The sequence below is a fragment of the Tupaia chinensis genome, unplaced genomic scaffold (genome assembly GCF_000334495.1).
Source record: "Tupaia chinensis unplaced genomic scaffold, TupChi_1.0 Scaffold000290_1, whole genome shotgun sequence".
NCBI lineage: Eukaryota > Metazoa > Chordata > Mammalia > Scandentia > Tupaiidae > Tupaia > Tupaia belangeri.
In genome coordinates, this window is record NW_006159775.1 from 7010860 (window position 1) to 7034929 (window position 24070).

The 24070-nt window shown below is 34.8% G+C and overlaps 1 non-coding gene across 1 annotated transcript; it reads right to left on the reverse strand.

Moving 5' to 3' along the window:
* Positions 1 to 16859: 16859 nt before the first annotated feature.
* On the reverse strand, positions 16860 to 16992 carry LOC114008128 (U11 spliceosomal RNA). Its single transcript, XR_003549689.1, has one exon. It is a non-coding gene; the product is annotated as a U11 spliceosomal RNA (small nuclear RNA).
* Positions 16993 to 24070: the final 7078 nt, after the last annotated feature.

The window sequence follows — 24070 nt, forward strand, 5'->3', positions numbered from 1 at the left end:
GATTATTCTGGGTCATCTACTCTCTTCCTTGCCTGTGAAAAACCTGCTGGGAAATAGATTAAAATCCAGCTACTCAGTTCTTTTCTTCCCAAAGATAATGTCATGATGATTATCACTTGAAAGTATTTTTTACTTTTTCAGATTATTTCTCAGGTTACATTTTTTTTTTAAATAAACTCTTCAGTCTTCCTATGATTCTTGAAAGGCTTTGCAAAATTGTTTATCATGAAAATTGTCTCAATTTGCATTGCCACCAATTACCTATGGTAGTAACATTACCTTAGTTACATTGACGGTGTCAATTTTTATTGATTTAAATGACTTTCATTTTTTTAACAGATTTAAGTCTTACATAATATTATTTCAACTAAGTAAATCACAACCATAACTATGCAACTTTTTAGTTTATTTTCTTTTTCCCCCACATGACCTCCAATCTACTTTAGATACTACTTTTCATCTTTGATGAAAGCTGGGACAAGATTTATAGCTTTTGCCAAAATGCTTATATATTTTACAATTTTTTAAAAAATTTATGTTTAATCACTATACATTTTTTGAGTGTACAACATGCTTTTTTTTCCCAGCACAAATGCAGTGCATATATTTTATGTTTAATCACTATACATTTTTAGAGTGTACAACATGTTTTTTTCCCAGCACAAATGCAGTGCATATATGTCAAGATAATGACATTACCATATACAGTATCATCAGCAAATAAATTTTCATTTTTGTGTCAATTAAATGCATTATTTATTTGCTTTTTTCCCTGCTTCCTTTCCTCTCCCTATTACCTACTCCCTAATACCCCCATACTATCTCTAGTATCTACAGATGCCCTTCCTCCTATCATACCTTCCAGTCTTTCCATTTCTGCAAGAGAATATTACTTTTAAATATTTTCTTTAAATTTGTACCTAATATAATCATCAGAATTTATCACATTTCACTTAAGAAAAAGATAATAGAGATGGAATCTTTCCTAATAAGATAAAAACTCTGAGGACTTAAAATTTAGAAATAGTACTCATTTGTGTGGGTATACCAAATTGGAGCTGTAAAAATGAAAGAGTTCATTGAAGTAGAGGCAATACCTAACCCTGAGTTCAGTACCCCACATGCGATGTTTAGAAAAATGAAATAGAGCCAGCAATGGAGTAGGTTTATAGAACATGAATGCTTAAAAATGTGAAGTCAGATAGTAAAAGGATATATTGGTGAGTGAGACAAAACAGGCGTGGCTTGACCCGCTGTGAAGGCTGCCTCTACCTGCTGCTCTAAAAAGTGCAAGTGGCAGATCTTTTTGATGTGTTTGAGGGAGTAATTCTGCTCACAGTTTTTAAGACCTGTGGAGGCATAGCAAGCTCCACCTAGATTTCAAAAAATGATTTAAGCAACCTGGATGCCCTGGGCAGAAACTTGTCACAGGCAGAGTGCACTGCAGAGTCCTCACCAGAGCAATGTCTAGTGGTGTTGCTGGGGTAGGGCTGACCTCTAGCCCAGGAACTGCAGAACTACCAGCTTTCAACCCAGTTTGGGAGAACAGCAGGTATGAGACTTCAACCTGGGTGAACTTCTGTGTGGGCTGAGTCCAGCAGAGCTGTGGGGACAAGGCTGCTAGTCGGTTTGAGGGACCAACCCCCATGAGTGTGTCTAGAAGGTAGCATGTAAAATCAAATGTTATTCTGGAGTTTTAAAATTTGAATTCTGCCCTCTTGGGGTTTTGGACTTGCTTGGAGTCAGTTACTCCATTCTTGTTGTGAAATGGGAATATCTATCCTATCCTTATGCCATAGTTTTATTTTGGAAAATGTAATTTTTATTTTGATTTCCTGGGCCCTTGCTTGAATTTGGGCTTGGTACTGGAATAAGTAAAGACTTTGGGGACCAATGGAATGAAATGGATGCATATTGTCCTTCAAAAAGATGAATTTGGAGGGCTGGAGGTGGAAATATATGGGTTGAAGGTGTCTTCAAAACTATTTATGTGTTGAAATTTGGTGGTGAAGGCACTGAGAGAATGAAAACTTAATCCCACTATGGTGTTGAAAGGTGGGGCGTTTAGGAAGAGATTTGGATTCTATTATTTAGGTGGCGGTCCTCCATAATTGAATCCTGGTGGTTTTATAAAGAGGGAGAATGAGACAGACAGACACAGGCATTGCTCTTAATGTTTTCCCATGTAATGCCCAGCACCACCGTGGAACTCTGCACAGAGTCGCCACCGGAAAGAGGACTCTGCCAGCCGCTGTTCCTTAGACAGACCTAATAAACCAGGGCTAAGTAAATTTCTATTCTTTATATATCACCAAGTTGTAGGTATAACTGAATTAGCAATACAAGGACTAAAATATTGAACCTTTATAATCTAACATTAGAATCACTGTAGTTAAGACTACTTTAAAATTAAGTTCAAACACAGATCCATGGCCTAATGGTTAAGGGAGAAAGAGTTCACATGACTAACTGCACAGTTCAAATCTGCTCCCAGGTGGTTTGAAAAACACTGGGAACCTGTGCAGACATGCCTAAAATGCTGAAAGGTTGAAGAAATGGAGGAGATGGGATGTTTGCATGAACAGACAGCATCCTGGGTGCTTTCTCCCTCTCCCCTTCTCTCTCTCTCTCTCTCTCTCTCTCTCTGTCTCATTCTGGCGAGCACATGTACTCTCTTGCAAATTAAAAACTAATAAAGTCTAGATTTGTATATCTTTTAAAAATAAAATTTTCTTTTCCTTAGAACCTTGTGCCTGTATTTTTCTAACAATTCTTGAGTAAAAATTGTCTAAACATGGAAAATTCAGGCTTTAAGGTACCATCTCTCATGCTGGTAGATAATACTTTTTATCTTAACCTCGTATCTCTTGAGTAAACATCTTAAATTAAATTTACCCCCAAGGTTTCTTTTACATGAGTTCCTTTTATAACTCTGATGATCCCACTGTTTAGAGAAGTCTGACTTTATTGAAGCATAATCTCTGGCTATAACTGCATAGCTTGATATTCCCCAAAAGCACACTAAACGTTAATATGATGAAAAATGCTCATACTACAACAATGATAAGTCATCTACTTTTCTATGCAATGTTTTAAAGAAATGTCTTCCACTGTCCAAGGGTTTAGCAAATTAGAGCACAAATCTGTCAAACTGGGCTTGATCTTCCTGGCAAATATTAAATCTGAGTTTGCTTCACAAGCAACTTTCGCTAAAACTTTCAAATTAATCATGCTATCTGTATTTGGATCACTTAGTTAAATAAGGAATGAACAAGTATCATGAAAGTATGTGAAATTTTCAATCCTATGCAGATTTTATTAATAAGAATGTTACAGGCAGCTGTCCTGGATTTGCCTCTTAAATGCTCGTATACTGATCATGAGTCTATACTTTTCCTTGGCATAGTTCACTAGATTGCTTTGAAGAATCCAATAAGGGAGATACAAAAGAATTTCAAAAAAGTATTGAAAAATAGAATTAAATTACGTGTTTACTTAGGTGCAAAATATTTTTGAAATCAATCCATGCCTCATCTTCATAATGTAAGTCTAGAAAATCATGACATATTTTTCTTTCTCTGCAAAAATACAGCATATCTTTCCTGACGACGCAATATATATTTTCCATGAACTTTTTGAAGATCTTTTATGTATCATTCCCATTTTATAAATGAGGACATTAAAGACTGAAGACATTTTATAGCACAGCAAATAGAGACAAGATGAATATTTGACTCTAGATTCAAGACAAAATTTCTCCAAAATAAATTTCACTATATTTAATTATTTACTTATTTATTTTAATTTGCTACATGGCAATGGGCACTTGCCAAAAAAAGACAGAGAGAGAGAGAAATGAGAGACATGCCCTCCCCACCCAGAGGCGTTTGGTCATGTCACACAATCCTTTCTCCTTCCTTTTCATCTGGCGATATTTTCTCCAGTGTGCTTTCCAAGTGGCTGATCTGGCTAAGCAGTTGGCCATGTGAGATCCAGCCACCTTAACCTCCATGCCACTAGTTAGCTCAATAAATCACATTTTAATGAATAATTTCCAAAAATAAATATTTCATATTTATTTATTTACTTATTTTGTAGAGGTTTTTGCCTTAGGGCATGTGTACTTGCCAGAGAAAGAGAGAGACAGAGACAGCAAGAGGGAAAGTGAGGAACCACCCCTTCCCCGGGGGAATGACCACGTCGCAATCCCTTTTTCTCCATTTTCTTCCCAGGATCTTGGGCACTCAGGCACATATGCAAGCATGAATTTCAAGTTTCAGTCAACTTGTACTGATTACCCATATGGGAGTCAAGCGATGTAACTGCTGAGCCTTATACTGGCCCCATAAAAATGAATATTTTATTGATAAAGACTTCTAAGTGCTGACATGATAATATGGTGAATTAGAGATGGTCTGACCTTATGTAAAGTCTTAAAATCAAAGCAATAAAAATTGTTCAGATAATTATGGGATCACATAAAGACAATACAAGATTTGATTAAATTTCTAAAAGTAAAAAGCACTAAACTACGAGAATGCACATAATAAGTTACTTATAATCACATATGAAAGTTTGCTTTTCTGGCATATATATGTAAATTATCTAAGACTTACATACAAATATATATAAGCATCATACATATTATAAAGAAATATGAAATATATATATGTATATATAGGAAAGGTTTTTGCTATAGGATGCATGCGCTCGCCAGACAGACAGAGAGAGCGAGCGAGAAATCACCCCCCAGGGGGGATGGCTACGCTGCAATCCCTTCTCCTCCATTTTCCTCTCAAGATCTTGGGCATGCACGCACATGTGCCCAGGGTGAGTTTAAGCCACCAGGTCTGGGACTCAAACCATGTTCAACTTCATGGGAGTCCAGAGACATAGGCATTACACTAACTGCTGGTCCGAAAATATATTTATTTAACTTAATATTTTTATACAGGAAAGAATAAATGAGAAATAAAATTTTAAAATAAAATTTCATGTCCTAAATATAAGTTATGATTGGGATTAATTTAAAGCCCTATTATTTTAATGCTGCTATTATTTATTTAAAAATACATGGATCATTGCTAAATGGTCCAAACAGATAGTCAATGGTTTTCCTAGGGAAGAGTATGAGTTTTTGATTTGGAAAACTTCCCAGAGTGGATACAGGAAAATATATACATATATTCTTTTTTATAAAAGAGTTTTTTGCTATAGGGCGCATGTGCTCACCAGGAAGACAGAGAGAAACAGAGAGATAGAAAGCGAGAAATCACCCCCACAGGAGGGATGGCCATGCCACAATCCCATCTCCTCCATTCTCTTCTTGGGATCTTGGGCACTCATGCACACAAACCTGGCGTGAGTTTATGCCACTGGGTCCAGGATTCGAACCACGGTCACCTACAAGGGAGTTCAGCAACATAGCCATTACGCTAACTGCTGATCCCAGGAAAAAATATATATTTAATAAAAACAAAATAATAATTAGGTCTGGCCCTATGGCCTAACTATTAAGGGGACCAGGTCCCACATCATCAACCTACTTTGAGTCTCAGTCGGGGTGGCTTGGAAAACACGCTAGGCATGTGTGCATGCATGCCCTAAATCCTGGCAGCATGAAAAAACGATTGCAACTTGACCACACCCATTGGGGAATTCTCTCTCTCTCTTTCTCACATTGCACTTTTGTCAATTAAAAACAAAACAAAACTTGTAATTTGAAGATAAAACACTTTTTTAACATATAGATGCTAACAAAAAGTTAGTACCCAAGACATTTACTTGTGAAAATTAACCCTTCCCATGAAGTGCTAGATATATATATATATATATATATAAAAGAAAGAAGACTCACCCTTTTCTACTGTATACGGGAGAAATTGATTTAGATCAGCAATCACACTGTTTATAAATGGAATAGAGGAAAGGGAAAATAAGGAAGCTTTCCTTCATTTTTGCATGTAAATATATTAGTCAACTTTGTCAAATATAGAAACAGTTTTATAAATAAATTTAAGATAAATGCTTTAGAAAGCCACCGGAATTCTCTTATGTTAGACTAAAATTTACTTAGCTATGATTTTTCTGCAGTTTCTGTTAGAAAATAAATACATAACATTTTTAATAGAATAAAATTCTGACTCTCTTTTGATGGGGAGCCATTTAATACTTCTCTTTAGTTTTCTCAAAGGTCTTGATTTAACAGGGTAAATAAGGTTTAAGTACAAACCTAAAAGACAGCTTAATCTTACAATCATTTTCCCTCATGCTTCAGGCTTCCATTTTAGCTTTATTCATTACAGCCCTAAAGCTTCTGCTTTCTAAATGTGTAGGTTAGAGAAAGTACCTTGGAGCTCACCTGCTCAAGATTAATAATATCACTCCAAGAAGATTAGAGCTATTACTCTTCTTGACCTGATCCAAATGGTACAAATGGGATTTTAAGGATGATGTCTGTTCAGAGATCCAATGGAGTGATGAGGTGCAGGGGATAGCTACCCCGAGGAATCAGGAAAGATAGACTGCCGGGGTTGTACAGATGATACACCATTAGCTTTAGCTATTATCCAAAGAAAAGATTATGGCTATAAATAAATTCATCCAGGCCTTTAATACAAGGGATAGGCAGACCACTGGATGGACAGACAAGGAACATAACTATTATTAAAAGAAAGCCTTAAACGAGATTATTTTTCCAATAGTGAAGTGCATGTCATATCGCACGTGTGCGCGCACACACACACACCTCACACCTACTATTTCAGTTAGACGTGATTCGATTTAAAACTTTAGAAATATATGTTTAGTATTTCAAACAATTTATTTTAGAAAATATCTACTCTTATCCCATTTTTATACTATCATGAAAAGACGACTAGTGTTTTCCAATGATCTAATGAAAAGTCTTATGTGACTGATTCAAAGAGCAATAATGAGAAAACAGGCAAATCTGTTCACCCTGGAGAAGGACAACGCCTACAATTATATACACACCCACACCCAACCCCCCCGCACACACATACACACACCCTAGTCCACATACATACATGCATATGTATTTTGTATACATATAAAATTTTCACGACTTCCTGGATAGTGGCTGTCACACTAAATATTACTAATCAGTTAATAACAGTTAACACATATGCCACACATGTTCATGCATTTAATGCACATTAGTTTATTTGTTCCTTACAATGCACTCATTGTTATATATATACATTTTGAAGATAAGGAAACTGAGTTACAAAGATAAATAACTCACTTATTTTTCTCCTCTTAAATGATATGACTTCTACTCATTAAAATAGCTTTTCTATCCTTATCATTCTCATTATTTTCATTTTTCATGGACATCGCCATTATCCTACAAAAGTATGTTTGGCCTCACAGCACTATCTCTTCTGCAGAAACTACTAGGTTACCTTTTTCGAGCAGGATTTTACATAATACATAAGACTGTTTGGTGAAAAAGAATTGTTTCATATATCATAGATCTAATTATATTAATCATTCATTATTATTCCTCTCCAAAATATAAGCTCATAATATTGTCACTTTAGCACCTAAAACAGAACCTAAAATGAAGTATATTATATGGTATATACTTGCCAAATCAATTAATGAATGGGATAATTAATTGTGGAATTACAAACTTGACAAGTATGAAAGAAGAATCACTTATGGAGCTAATAAAAGAAAACTATCATTCAAAGAAATTTCTACTTTTTAATTTGATTGAACAGTGGAAAAATATTGTTATTAAGAAAAAACAAAACATGGCATGAAAAGACAAGGTTACTAGTGGCAAAGGAGAGAGCTAATGAGAGCACTTTTGGATACACTGACTTGAACATATCTATGGGATATTTTACAGAATGGTTTTCAATAGGCTTTTAGAAAAGAACAGTTGCAGCTTAAGGGATAATTTGGATTTAGAGAGGAAGATTTATGTATCAACGACGAGTGAAGGAGGTTGGGGAGTAAGTGTAAATACCAACAGAGAGAAGTGAGAGCTGAAATAGATGGAAACTGTGGGCAGCATCCAGCTGGCTCCTGCTACTGCAGGCATATGCAAAGGAGTGGACAGAAGTTAGATACTATGGGACTGTGTTCTAAAAACATCATGGTCCATATTTTTTGCTTTAGCTCTATTTATCTTCTCAATCTCAAATTGTCATCTATTACAATACCCACAGATGTCATAGCTGCCTTTTTCAATTTATACATGTATTGACAAAAAGAACAAGGATATAGGTGGATTGTGAGGGGAGATGTGGATATTTTTACTGGTTAATTAAGTACTCTGAATTTTTTCATCCCATCCTAGAGTTTCAAAACTTTTATGTAAGTTGTGGTAAATATCTAAATATTTTCTTTAGAAGAGTTTAAGATATAACTATTACGTAAATATAAAAAGTGCGGGTTTGAGGGTATTTTTTTTTAACTGAAAAACTATGCAGGTAAATGAAAATTAAGAGAAATTTCATCACTTCAGGACAGCAATCTTGATCCATGAGAAAATTTCAGGCTGCTATCACAAGCTACCCAACTTATAAACAACAGAGTTTTTTTCCTGGAGTTTAGGAAGCCCAAAGATCAAAGAGTTGACAAATTTGGTATTTGAGAGGACCTGCTTTCTGGTCCACAGACACTGGTCTTTTCACTGTGTCTTACACAGCAGAAGAGGCAAAGGATCTCCCTCGTGCTTCTTACAAGGCATAACTCCCATTTATGAGGACTCTTGTCTCAAGTGCTAGTCATTTCCCAAATATTCTACCTCCAAATGCCATCACTTTGGGCGTTAAGGTTTCAACATATGAATTTTACACATGCCGTGATTTACACCACAAGAGAATACTGAAGTTAGGAGTTTCTGAAGAGTGGCTAACATTTCTATCCATCCTTCTCTCCTGAGAAACATAATCTATTAAACAAGACAAGGGAGGAGAGGAAGTGGTCACTACACTTATTACCCTTGAGTGTAAGCAAATCTTTTCAGGGAGAAGAAAGTAAGGGCTTTATATTGCCAGGAACCTATATCTTTAGGGAGACACTATAATCTCTAAAGCTTTTGTTGTACAATTATTTTTGTAATATCCTTTACTTAGAAGGTTTGCAAAAAAAACCCTGAATTATAAAGAAATAGTTTCTAACAAGTTAACTCCTACATTATCTCCCAACGAGATTTATATAAGTAGAAAGTAATTTTCATAGCCTCAAATAGCACAGACCTCAAAGAAAGAGCAAATAAGCACAGATGGATCATGTTATATAAAAAAAAGTACAGTATGAGAAAATGGGATTTGTTATCACTATCTATTGATACATAACAAACTATTCAAGATTTAGTACCTAAATACAATCTATCATTCAACATGAATTTTCTAAGTCATAAATCCAGGGAGATTCATCTATATGGTTCATACTGATCCACCTGGTATTGGTGGTGGTGGTGGTGCAGAGGTGGGGATGAAGCCTCTGCCTCAAAGATGGCTTTGTCTTTCATATTTCTGAATCCTCAAGGCTCTTTGCCCTTTCTTTTCACATAGTGTCTCATCTCTCAGTATTTTCCCCAGGTGATTTTACTATTTTATAGCGTTTAACGTTCATCTCAATGTAGACTTCTGATATAGAAGCTGTTTCCCTCAGAAAAAGCATTTCCCTGAGAATTCCTTAATGGAAAGACTAGACAGAATATATAGCCATCTTGAATCTGTTGTTTTGTTTATAAAAGGTAATAATAATCTGTGAAGAAGAGTGCATTAGTCTTCTATTGCTGCCTTAACAATGATCACATATTTAACAGTATAAAACATATATAAGGACCAGCAGATGGCATAATGGTTATGTCATTGAATTCCTGCATAGTAAACGGCAGTTCAAATCCTGGTCCTGGTGGTTTAAAACTCATGTCGGGCCCGTGTATATGTATGCCCAAAAATCCTAAGAGGAGAATGGAAGAGAAAGGATTGAAGTATGGCAATCCCCCCTCCTTGGGGGATGATTTCTCACTTTGTCTCTGTCTCTCTCTCTGTCTCTACAGTGAGCTCATATGCCCTGCTGCAAAAAAATCTCACAAAAAAAAATGCATTTATTATCTCACTGTTCTGTAAGTCAATTTTCCAGGCAGGTTTGATGGATACTATGTTTATGTTCTTACATGGCCAAAATTAAGGTGTCACTTGGCTTGAGTTTTTAGTTAGAAATTGTAGGGGAAAATTCACTTTAAAGTTTATTCAGCTTTTAGAAAGAATTCTTCTCATGCCTTCCACATGTCCCTAAACTAGTGAAGTCACTTGAAAACTCTCTAACTGTACCTTCTGCTGAATCTTTCTGATTTGTTCTTGTACCCTCAACTGGGAGATATCTCTGCTTTTATTGAACCCACCCAGAAAATCCATAATAATCTCCAAATTTCAAAGTTAACTAATTAATAATTGTACTGAGTTGAACAGTGACCTCCAAAGTTCATGTCTGCCCAGAATTGTAGAAGTGTGACCATAACTGGAAATTGGTCCTGTGATGGACTGGATTTTTGCATCCTCCCCAAAATTAATACATTGAAACTTTAATACCCAGTGTGATGAAATTTGGGGTTTGGGTTTTTGGGATACATTTAGGATTAGACATCGTCATGAGAATGAGGCACTCAAGATGAGACTGGTATCTTTTTATTTTTGGAGAGTTTTTGCTATAGGGAGAGACTAGTATCCTTTTAAAATGAAAAATAAATCAGATCTATCTCTTGCCTTGGGAGGATACAACAAAAAGGCAGCCATTTGCATGCTAGAAAGTGGGCATACGCAAGGAATCAAGTCTGCTTGCACCTTGGTTTTGGACTTGTGGGCCTCCAAACCTATGAGAAATAAATATCTGCTTTCCAAGTCATCGGTCCAGAGTAGGATACTTTTATACCAACATGAGCAGAACATGATAGGGCCTTTGTAGACATAGTTCATAAAGTTAGGATGAGCTCACATTGAGTTAGAGTGGACACTAAATCTTGTTTAATCCTATGAAAAAGAATAAAACTGGGGTCCTTTTTGGAACTCAGTCAGGCACAGGAAAAAGAAAGCTATTGATGACCATTTATATTTGTAAGTAAAACAACACTAGGATTACCATCAAGCTGCAGAACCTAGAAAAAGAATGTCTTCCTAGAGCCTTCAGAGAGAGCAAGATCTTGCCAAAACCTTAATTCATCTAGTCTCCAGAACTAGTAAAGAGTGAAATTCTATCATTTTAAATCACTAAATTTATTATAATTTTTAAGGAAACAGGACTTGACGTCCTTTGTTATAGCAATATAGGAAGTTAACACAGTAACCCTAAATACATCTGCTAAGTACCTTTTGTCATATATAACATATTCCTGAACGTGACACCAGGGGTCAAAGGTTACAAGGTAAAATTCTGCCTACTGTACCCATCCCATGACCCCCATAATCTACATTTCTCTCAATATAAGAAATTCTCGTCCTTTCGCAAGATCTCAAAAAGTCACACTATAGCATTACCTCAAAGTCCAAAATCTTATTCTAATCCCGTAAATTCAAAACTTTCATTTCTTATCTATCACCAGGTCAGTGATGTCTGGGTTCATCGTTTAAGTAATATAGGTCAGGTGTGAATGAGGCTCCAGTCACAATTTCATCTGTCCACTTGTAGGCCTATGAAATTAATGAAGCAAGTTATCTGCTCACAATACTCCTAACATAAAAAGGTGAGGCATACGGGTCTAAGATAACAATTACAGAAATTTTGGGTTTCAAAGGGGAGTAATTGAAGAAGAAAGCAAAACAAACACGATCACTGGTCCAAAGTGATTTTCAAGTCTAGCTGGGAAAATTATTAAGTTTCCAGGTCAGAAAAATGACCCTTCCTGGCTCTTGTTTTACCTATGGGTCTCCAAGTTCAGTCCTTTAAGAAGCTCACATTCTACCCTCTGAGTCTGACTTCATTTTTCATGAAAGTTGGCAAGTTTTTAGCTGAGTAGTTTAATCTGAATGCTTTTTGTCAGTAGAAATTTGATAGCCAAAGTTGTTATGTCATATTCTTTATGTTAGTTTTATTCTAAGCTGGAAGGATTTCTGCTGACATTAAATTATACAGAAACTGGTAGGGTTGCGTGGATTCAACAGGAAGTCATGCATTAGAACAAAAGGCCCTTCTACAGCTCATTCTGAGATAATCCCTTCTCTGCTTTTTGACTTTGCTGAGAAGGTGAAGGACAGTATCTTTAAAATGCCTAGAGAGCCTCTGAATTGATTGAAGGGATCTGTGGGTCATACCATTAATGCCTTTGAAGAGCCTTTGTGTGACTGAATACTCTGACCTACTGATCTTTCTGATATGCTAACAAAACACCAGATAACCACACTCTGCTTTTTATCTATGTCACACTTTCTGAAGCAAAACAAAACAAACAAAATTGAAATGTCTTCATTTTGATGTCTTTTTTCATTTGGGTACACAGAATTTCTCAAATCATCAAGTTAAGTTTTGCTCTTGTTTAACAATTCTGTTTATTTCCTCTTTTTGACATTTACCATAGCAGCATCTTCAAATTTTCTAAAGTCTTCTGAACTGAATATCCAGTGCTTGGAATCTCTGCTCTCCATGTAACTACAGGGCATAATTTTGCTAAGGATTCTGAAACTATATAATGAAGATCTAATTTCCTGCAACTTATTTTTTTAATTTTCATCACAGCCTTGCTTGCAAGACTCCTGCATCCATATTTCTTCTTGGAGTCCATTCAAAGCAATCTGAGCTTCCACTATTTTACTTCTGAAAGTTCTTCCATCTTACTTACACTATCCCACTACAAAGCTTCATGCATGTTTTTAGGCATATGTTACAGCAACACCTTGTCATGTGAATGAATGTAGGTGAAATTCTCACATATACACCCATTTCCTGATAAGCAAGCATTCCATTGAGAATTCTTCAGTGGGAGGATTAACAAAGAATTGATGACATTTTTAATCTTCAACTTTGTTTATAATGAAAAATAATTTTGCAAAGAAGAGCATTTAGGCCAACTTAGGAAAAAAAAAAAGCCTAATTTCAAATAATTAATACATTTTAATAGACTTGTTTGATCTAAATTAAGATTGATATTTTAAAATAGAAATGTATTAAAGCAGGCTGAAATGTACCACCTTTACCTGTAGTTTGACAATAAATTGTTTATTACTGATTGCAGTTAAAATGAATTAAAAAATATTTTTAAAGAAAAACTATGACAGGGGCCAGCAGGTGGCAGAGAGTTTAAGGTGCTGGACTCCCACATTACTGACTGCAGTTTGAGCCCCAGACCTGAAGGCTTGAAACTCATGCAGGGTGTGTGTGCGTGCATGCCCAAAATCCTGAGAGGAAAAAGGAGAAGTGATTGCAGCTTCGGCATGGCCCATATGGGGTGATTTCTCACTTTCTCATTCTCTGTCTGTCCATGTTCTATAGCAAAATTATCTTTCTCAAAAGAAGAGAAAAGCAAAAAAAAAAAAAAAAAAAAAAAATAGAGAAAGAGAGAAAAGCTATAACTTACTTAAATTTGGGTATTATTAATTTAGATTAGATTTCCCTCAAGTAAACATTAATTATTGTCATTTGGGGCTTATACAGGTTTGTTTTTTCTCAACTTATTGAAGGTCACAAAAGGTCTCAAAAATTGCAGGTGTCATCATAGTTGAGGTGTTGGACTCCCACATGACCAACTGCAGTTCCAGTTCCAGACCTGGTTGCTTGCTCTCTTTATCTCTCTGGTGAGCATATGTGCCCTATAGCAAATTAAAAATAATAACAAATAAAATAAATTTTAAAATATTCGAGTTATTTATTTAACTAGTTATTTACATAAACTTAAGAGAGCTAGAGAAAAGAAATAATATTTTGTTAAAGACCTCACATTGATAACCAAAAATATAATAAATGCTATCTAGTGGAGAATATTGGAAGATATGTTACTTAACATCTCTTCTTTCCATAAAAAGGAACTAAAGATCGAGGTTTTGTTCAAATGATAGTTCAATGCCATTCTTTTTCCCAGGGAAAACAGATTTAGAATATGAGTTCTGAAATCAAGCATTTATGAAAGTTTGGTAATAACCTAATTCAAAAACTTGAAAGATAAAAATCCATGGTATTTTTTAGCAGTGATTCTTGCAAAGCTTATTTTTATTACTGGAAATTTAAAAACTGTGAAGAAATATTTGTCAAAGTAGTGTCAGCTAAGATTCAGACATATCTTACATGTGTAGATATGTAAACTTAAGGGTTAAAAAGAGATTATGGAATAATGTATTTGAGAAACAGATTTAAAAGTTGTTAGTGGGTTCAAGTGAGTTTGACCTTTTAATTCAATTACAACTTAGTATAACATGTTACATAATCACTTTTGATAATTCCTTTTTTTTAATTCAAGTCTTTTTATTATTATTATTATTATTATTATTTGTTTTATTTTTGCCAAAGGGCATATGTACGTGCCAAAGACAGACAGATTCTGAGAGAAGAAAGGCAAGAAATCACCCCACTCCCACCCCAAAACAAGATGGCTACTCCACGATTCCTTCTCATCCTTCTCCTGGGATTTTGGGCATGCACTCACATGTGCCCTGTGTGATTTTCAAGCCAGTAGGTCCATTACTCGAACTGCTGTCAGCCATGTGAAAGTCTAACCACCATAACCATCACACCACCTACTGGACCCCTAAGTTCAAGTCTTATATAAAAGTTTAAAATGGAAATAACTAGGAAAAAATGCAATAATTTGTTAGCAGTTTCAGGGGGGAGACTCTGAGAATGCTACTAATGCTCTGTAAGTTCACCCAAACTCATCAGTAAACAACCTGACATCAGTGCCTCACATCTTTTTCCAACTCCCTGCACCTCTGTTTGACCCACCCTTTGGAGGATGAAAGAACCTTGTGAAACAAATATTTTATAGTTGATTCAGACAGACAGGAAAGCTCTAAACTGTTGGTACTTTTGGAATGTATACACTTGAGGAACACTGATATTAGTCATCAGCATGCACAGAAGAGAAGCTTAATGCTATTTACATTCCAATATGCCATAGGCAAATATTATGTTAGTCTTCTTTTGGGAGAATCTTTTGGCCTTTAAAACTCACTTATTTCACTTTTCCCTATTGTTATTAAGCTGTATGGAAATTTTTAAAAGCCTTGGAAAAAAATAAAAGAGGTAGATTAGAAAAAATCTTTACGTTTGTGACCATCCACAGTGAATTAGAAAGGAGAAGAAAACCTTATTTCTAAATAACAAGAGGTATAATGGGAAAGGAAATAAAGAGAAACATTCTAGAGATTCATATGAGACTAAGTTGATCAGTACATGGTGATGACGTGGAGGTTTACAATTAGCAAAGCTCTGTACTTCCAAATTCTCTGTCTTCTACTCCTGGTGCACTTGTTTCAAACAAGAACGCCAGCAAACTGTAAGATAACCAACGTCCAACATTAGTGACTGGCTAGCAAGGACAGAAAAAGGAAATACGTTTTCCTAATTATAATGTTGGGCTTGTCAATGTATTTTTTGAGAAACTTGATAGTTAATCTCTGTAAGATTTAATATTATTGATTAGGTATATAGAGTCAGACTACTTGATCCTCAGGAGAGCACTTTCGGCACATTCTAACTCTGTGATGTGAACAAGTGCGTATCTAAGATTCAGTTTTCTCCTTTATGGAACTAAGATAATAATAGCACCCTTTTCTTAGAATCACCATGAGGATTGAGAGAGATAACTGCTATTAAGAGTTTTATCAGAGACTGCCATGTATTAAGAACTTGATATATGTAGTTATTAGCATTTACCTCAGATGTCTTTTACTGCCTAGAAATTTTCAGACACTTGTAGCCATTTAAAACACAATTGAGCTTTTAGAATGTGACAGTTTATACAAAGTATAGTGTTTTCATTCTTATATTGTATTAGATATTTTAGAGATTTGAGAAGAAATGGTAATTCTGCATTGTAGAAGATTTTCGCAACCATCGCATATTAAGTATGTCACAGAATCGTGATAATAAGGTGACACACCGATAGGTCGGGTTATATCCCCACTTGACCACATAGAGTGGAGGAGGCAGCTAACATGCTGAGTACAGCCATTACACGTGATCATTCAGCTAGTAATTGGCACAATATCTCATGATAAACTTCCAGGGCTTAACTAATAAAAAGGTTGATTGATTGTCACAGTTCTTAAAACTGTATAATCTTTTCACAGACCAGTAAAAAACAACAAGAAAAAAACTAGTAATAGAAATTCCTTCAGAGAGAACTTTTTTGTTTTACTGTCTTCGATAGATTTCAATACAGAAACAGCTAATTTAAGTCTTAGAGGTCAGTCAGCAGCTACTTTATGCAACTTTATCAAGGCAAAGTCAAAAGGTGGGCTAACAAGGGACAGGTCAGCATCACTGATGAAGGCAATGCAGCGCTATTAATGACTTCTCACTGTCCACTCACTGATTTAGGAAACTGTCTAAAGGGTTAGAATTATTGTGTACTATGTGTAGTAGGAACAACTGTTAATAGCTGGCAGACTGAGGTGCAAGTGATTTGCACAAGGTCACTCAGCTAGTCTCAGCAAATTTGTCTATCATTCACTAGTTAAGTGATCCTTGCTTTCTTCATGAGATCATTGCTTCAGATAATGACACGTGGTTACACAATGGTGTTGAGTGTATGATAAATTAATTTGTCTTAAAGGTACTTTCACATTCTTCTGGCACCTCAACTGAAATGTGTCAACATATTCATTTGTGGGAGAAGGATCAGTACATTTTCTGACATCAGAGAGAATGTCTTTGTTACCTTTTTTAAAGGCATCTGGACCAAATATCACCAATTGCCCAACTACCAAAACGTTATCCTTCTAAAATCTCTTGATATCGATTCCACAAAAGAACAATCAAGTTGTCCTCTGTGTACCTCTCATGGCAGAAGCCCTTTCTTTTTTGGCAATGTTTAGCTTTCATTTTGCTTTAGTTTTCACACAATGAAATCCCTCCAGTGACTAGATACATGGAGAAAGGGAAAAAAATGTATGATCAAATCACATCACTTCATTTTGACATTTCATAATGACTTACAGACTAGTTTATGGTATAGATTAGTTACATTCAGCAGAATTTTTGTGAAAAGGTATACTTAAATCAAGAAAGTAAATATGCGTTTCTATACTTCTACTTTTTATAACAGTATCTCTTTTTAGAAAGCTATTTCTATGTTCATGTACTGCATTTGTTTTTTGTATCCTAAAATTGTTTTTATGTTACAACTTCCTTATTAGAATAAAATATATTGCTATGAGAAAAGTACCTTCTTCAATTTTATTTCCCTTTAGCAAATAAAATGCTTTCAATGCAATCAGAAAGTCAAATGACTTCTGGAACTAAACTGCTGGCAGGTTAAATAATTTCATTTTAGCAGAGTACCTCAGTATCTTTTATATGTAGTCCATACCTGAGCCCCAATGTTTTCATAAGATTACCTGATAACTGTTATCTACTGAATATCTCATTGCATTAACAATGCCAACATATTTATAACTACTCAATATTTACATGTCATTCCTGAATAGAAGGGTACTTTTAAAAGTTTGTGGAAAAGTGGCATTAAAGTGTTAGTTTATTTTGATACAAAAAATTAAAATCCATGAATAATTGCTTCATAATATTCATTTTTCAAGAACATTTTGAAGGCTCTTCAGCAATTAATCATATTATCCTAGACACTGTAGTTTAAAATGTGGGAGAATACTCTTTGTTTTGACTTCCACTGTAGTCATTTAGTACTAAATTTTTCATTTATTCATTCACTAATTCAGTCATTAGTTTTTTCATTCTTCAGCTACGTATCTGAGTGACTGCTGTAGGCTAGAGTTAGCACCATATGCAAACACCATGTTATAGGGATATGCATGGTACCTTAAGGAAGTAAAAATAAAACAAAGTTGATTAGATTCAGAACTAGAGGAGAAAAAAACCTATGGTGAATTATTAATAAAGCTTGAATTGTTAGTCAGGGCTCTGCCTTCCAGAGAATTATAGGTTATATTAAATGCTCCATAGTATTTGTTGGTGGATTTGTTTTATATTTTATAGCAACACGAAGTCTTTACTGTATTTTAGGTAAAGGTCTTGGGGCAATAATTAAGTTATATCATCCAAATATGGATACTTACACTTTCCAAGTCTATAACTGGGCATGCGTAATTAAGTAATCAAATTCCTTACCCAAGACGGAGGTGTACAAGCACAGACGAAGTCCACGAAATCTGAACAAAATAATTTGCTACTATTATAAACCTCCCCTACTAAATACTCATTACCAAATTTCATATTAAAAGTAACATCCAATTCTTTCCAAAGCAAGACAGTTGTTACCTTAGCAACCTGCCCACCCAAAAGTCTCTGGGGGTATTTTTCTTTTAACCGAAGATCAGACTGGCTGCTCGAAACTCTCTTCTTTTTTAAATAAACTCCACTTTGCTATCCCCTTTGTTCACCTGCACCATTCTGATTCTTCAGAAGCGTGAGACAAAGAACCAGGTTCACTGCTGTTCCTGTATCGCGTATTGGATTCACACACCTCAAAATCCCACATTATAACGGCATAGGTATAGGCTAGTGACAGCAGTGAATCTCAGTAACAGTGATCAATTACAGAGGGTTAGAATAAAACACATACCAAAAGGTATTTTATAACGTTTTTTGCTCTTAGATACTTGTGTTGTTTTCAGATTTCTCCTAATGTAACCTTAATGCTGAGTAAATTCTGTCTCTATAAAAATCTTCGACAACTCCTCTGATTACTTTCTTAATCTATAAGTTAAATTATAAGTAAAAGAAAATTGATATTTTTAAATACACGTTGGCAAATTCTATGTGTTTTTCAGTAAAAGTATGATAAAGTGCAAACCCTTTAACTAAGAAGTTATTTGACAATATAGACATTTTTCTGTTTTGCCAAATTTTAAAACTTTGCCAAGTTTACTGGTTAAACAAATAATTATTTTAACATACATATATAAAAATATTTTGGAAACTCTTTTCTTCTTGAATTATATTTAAAATATTAACCAAACATCTTTCTTAGTTTTGCAATCTTTTTCTAGAAGCTCACCTGTCTTTCAATTATGTATATTACTTTTACTATGTGTTTGTCAATTCCTAATTCAAATCTCGTTATTCAATGAAGGTTAACTGCCTTTACTACTCTGTGTCATGATATAACTGACCCTCTTACCATCCCCTTTTTCCCTATACCACCTGCTATCATCCAAAATACTGCAATTATTTATATAATGATATGCATATTAATTAGTATATGTCTTTCTCTCTCCACTTCTACCAGAATATAGCTTCCTTAAAGGCAATTATTATTGTGTAGTTTACTCACTGATGCTCTCAAACATTTATAACAACACATAAATGTCAATAGATCAATATTTGTTAGATAGGTGTTAAATTTGTATATTTTAAATCTTGGTTCGGTGACCTTTTTTACAGCATGTATCAGTAGAACATCTCTATCTATGAATCTAATAAATATTAGCTGTATTTTAATTATTGTAGCCATATATAATTTTTTCAATTTCATTAGGGTATACAATTTTTTTAAAGAATTATTTCTTTTATTTTATTTGCTATTATTTTTTATATTTTAATTTAACCAGAGAGAAAGAAAAAGTGAGAAAGCAAATCACCAGATCCAGAACTCAGATCCCACTCAACTGCGTGGGAGTTCAACAACTTACCACTGTGCCAACTGCCAGCCTGGACAATTTTCTTATTCTTTTAAGCTTTTCTTGTTTATTCATCTTGTTAGCCTTTAAACGAGATTTTTCTATATTAATACAAAAATCTCTTGAAGTTGGAGTAAATGAAATTATATATATATATATATATATTTTTTTTTTTTTTAAGAGAGATTTTTGTTGTAGGGTATATGTACTCACCAGAGGGACAGAGCGAGACAGAGAGACAGGAAGCAAAAGTCACCCCCCGGGGTAAGGACCATGCCAGAGTCTCTTTTCCTCTATCTTCTTCTTGAGATTTTGAGCATGTACATGCACATGCCTGTCATGTTTTAAGCCGCCGGGTCCAGGGCTCGAACCAAAGTCATTGTGTAGAAGTCCAGCGATGTAATCTTTATGCAATCTGCTGGTCCAAATTTAAGAAGTTTTAACACCAGAATTTTTGAGAGTGGAACAAAGCATCTGTCTTAGACCATAATCGCATGGGATTGCAGCATGGCCATCCTAGCTAGAGGTGATTTCTCACTCTTTCTCATTATCTCTGTGTCTCTCTCTGGTAAGTGTACATTCCCTAAGGCAAAAACATCTACAAAAACAAAAAAAGAAAGAAAGAAAGAAATGCATTTCCATCATTCTTAAAGTAAAAATCTGTTAGCATGACCTATGGGCGCTTGGTTCAGTGTTATCTACCTCTGACTCCTTCATTCTCCTATAATACTATTGTCTCATTTGATAACTACTCCCTAAACAAATTGTTCTCTTGTATTGTTTATTTTTTATTATTTTTATTAAAAAAAATGTTGAGAGATTTTTCTATAGGGCACATGGGCTTGCCAGAGAGACAGAAAGACAGAAAGTGAGAAATCACCACCCAGGGGGAATGACCACGTCACAATCCCTTCTCCATTATCCTCTCATGACTTTGGGCATGCACACACACAAGCCCAGTGTGAGTTTCTAGCCTCTGGTCCTGGACTCAAACCATGGTTGGCCACATGGGAATCCAGCGCCCCAACCACTATGCTACCTGCTGACCCCTCTTATATTGTCTCTTATGCATGCCAAGCCCTTTCACACCTCAGGACCTTTATTATAGTTCTTATCATCAATACTATCTCTAATGTCCTCTCTTTAGAGAGGCTTTTCCAGCATCACACCAGAAGCAGCCCATCTCCCCGTCCTCTAGTTACTAATTCTCCATCAGTTATACCTTGATATATCCTTCATCGCACTGATCATAATCTGATATGAACAGACTGTATGAAATCAAATAAATTATTTGGACACACTATTTAATATAACAGTGACTGATGACTTAACAAATATTCTAGTGATATAATTTCAGAACTGTTTTGGTTTATTTTTAAATCTGTTCATTTCAGTGTTAATATTAGACAACTAATATGATATAGTATTCAATTCCAGTTTTTCTCTTCCTGGGTGACTTTCTGTATCTATTCCTTGTGTCAGAGAGTTTATGCTTAATTCAAACTCATCAAGATAGGAATTAAAATTGTCAGACAGAGCTCTCACATCAGCCTTCCTTTTGGTTGCACAAAAGGATACAAGGTTAAGTGTCCATGTGTCTGATGTCCTTTCTCCTTATACAAGCAATGATGGCCAAGTGAGGGAGCAATGTATAATACTTTTCAGGACTTCCACTCTGCCGGCTGAGAGCCACAGAAAGGACAGTTACCTGTAGGCAGTCGAATAGAATACAGGTTATATTCCCTGCCGACATATGTCCAGTTAAGAGCATAATCCAGTGAAGAGTTTAACTAGATACAAAAGTTATTAGGTCAATACAAATACATAATAAAATACAAAAGAATACATCTTGCCCTTATTACAAACTTGAGGAAAACTTTGAGTCTTTAGTCAAGTGAGGAATAAATAAGTCATTAGAGTTTTCAGTTGCTTTGACCGTGATACCTAGCTGGATATATATTTCTTGGATTTCATGAAAAGTAATTTTTAAAAAACAACAATCAGGTCATGCTTGCTGATTGTGAATTAAGTTGCATTTTTCTTCAGTGTAGGTGTTAAATTCTGCAGAGTATCTTTATAAGCCACAAGAGAATCCGTGAACTTTTTGAGCAAATACTCTTATCCTTTGTCTTGTTAAGGACTACAAGTGATTTACCCAAGTGGCAATTCAATCACTGAAGTAGACGGTACTAGAATGGGTATAGAGCCTCACAAATCCCTGTTGATTTTGAGTATAGGAGTGAAGTATGGTGAAGTCACCACTACAAAAATAAATAAATATTCTCAGACTGTTCTTATGTAGCTGTACAGGTAAAATTGCTTCACTGAATATTTAAGAAAAAGAATAATATAAGTATGTTCTTACCAATTATTTGTGGGAGAACTTGAGCTCTCACTTGGGCTCTAATGATTCTATTTTATATTTATATCAAAATATTTGTCAATCAAAAAGGTAAAAGTGCCTCAAACATATTAATATCTAAATCTATCTCTTATCTAATCTAGCTCTACCTATCTGGCTAGATAGATTAAAAAATTGCTATTTAAATATGTTAATAGAGGTAGGATAGATTATGAAAAGCCTTTGGAAGTAGACTTAGATTTAAATCTTTGTCCTTTTTCCTTAGATCTAAAGGAAAATGAAAAATTATCTTGTGAAATTTTAAGTTTGGGGACTAGTATATATGAAAACCAAAAATAGTGTCTGACAACATATGAAAGCTATAAAGACGTTAAAATGTTTGGGATTTATAGCTTTTATTTATATGGTTTGTTCTCTGTAATGATTTAAAATTTGTAGTTCAGCTAATAGACATTTTCAATAATATCGATCATATTTATTCTTTAAATATTTTTCATTCATGTTTTATATTATCCTACTATAACTTTAAACTCTTAATAAGACCCAGACTTTGGCTCTCTGCAGTTTGTTAGGTTTTTGACAGATTGCTTTTTCATATATGCATGTATAAATAGACATGCGAAGTCTCACTATAGTTAGTATGTGTACATGATCACATTTTTGGTCCAAATTAATTTATTAAAGGTTTCTTCCAATGATAAAATGGCTTATAGTCATTAATTTAGAAAAGAAAATTTTATAAGGAATGTGTTCATATCACCGGCCCATACGTGCACACATACACACACATATTAGCTTTATTCAAATGACTTATGTTTGTTAACATTAGGACTAAAGGTATTATTTTATTTGTTTATTTTTAAGAGCTTTTTGCTTTAAGGCATATGCACTCACCAGAGGCAGAGACAGAGACAGTAAGAGGGAAAGTGAGGGAAAAAAACTCACAGGGGATGGTCATGCCACAATCCCTTCTCCCTTATTCTCCTCTCAGAGTCTTATGCATGCATGCACACATGCCTGGTGTGATTTTCAAGCCATAAAGTCTGGGCTTGAATTGTGGTGGGTCATGTGGTAGTCTGGTGATGTAACAACTATATCATCTGAAGGTGTTATTTTGAATGCAGCTCTATCATCTATCTATCTATTTATCTATCTCTATCTATCTATTATCTATCTATCTATCTATCTATCATCTATCATCTATCTATCTATCTATCTATCTATCTATCTAATTTATCTATCTCTATCTATCTATCATCTATCTATCTATCATCTATCTATATCATCTATCATCCATCTATCTCTATCTATCTCTATCATCTATCTATATCTATCTATCTATCTATCTATCTATCTATCTATCTATCTATCATCTATCTATCATCTATCTGTCTTTCTATATCTATCTGTATAGTTGGGACCCTAATATGTATTCTTTTGTATCTAATTACTTCCAGTCAATATTTTTATGATATTTACTCATGTCACTGTGTTATCCTTAAGTTATCCAGTTGTTGATTTGCATTTTCTCTTCTCTTGGTCAGTCTTTCATTGATCTTTCAAAGTATCAAGTTTGAACTTTATTTATTTGTTGTTTTCCATTTCATTTATTTCCACTCTAATTAATATTGTATCATTCTTTCTATTTGCCTTGGTTTATATAGTCTGCTTTTCATTTTTTAGATTTGTAAGGTTAAAATTTAGATTTTGGGTTCAGATTTTTTTCTCTCTTTTTTTTTTTTTTTCCCAGAGTTTTGCTTTAGGGAGCATGTGGTTGCTAGAGAGACAGGGAGAGACAGTGCCTGGAAGCAAGAAATCACTCCCCTGGGAGGATGGCCATGCCACAATCCCTTCTCCTCCTCTCTCCTCTCATTATCTTGGGCATGTATGCACACATGTCTGGTGTTTGAGTTTTAAGCTG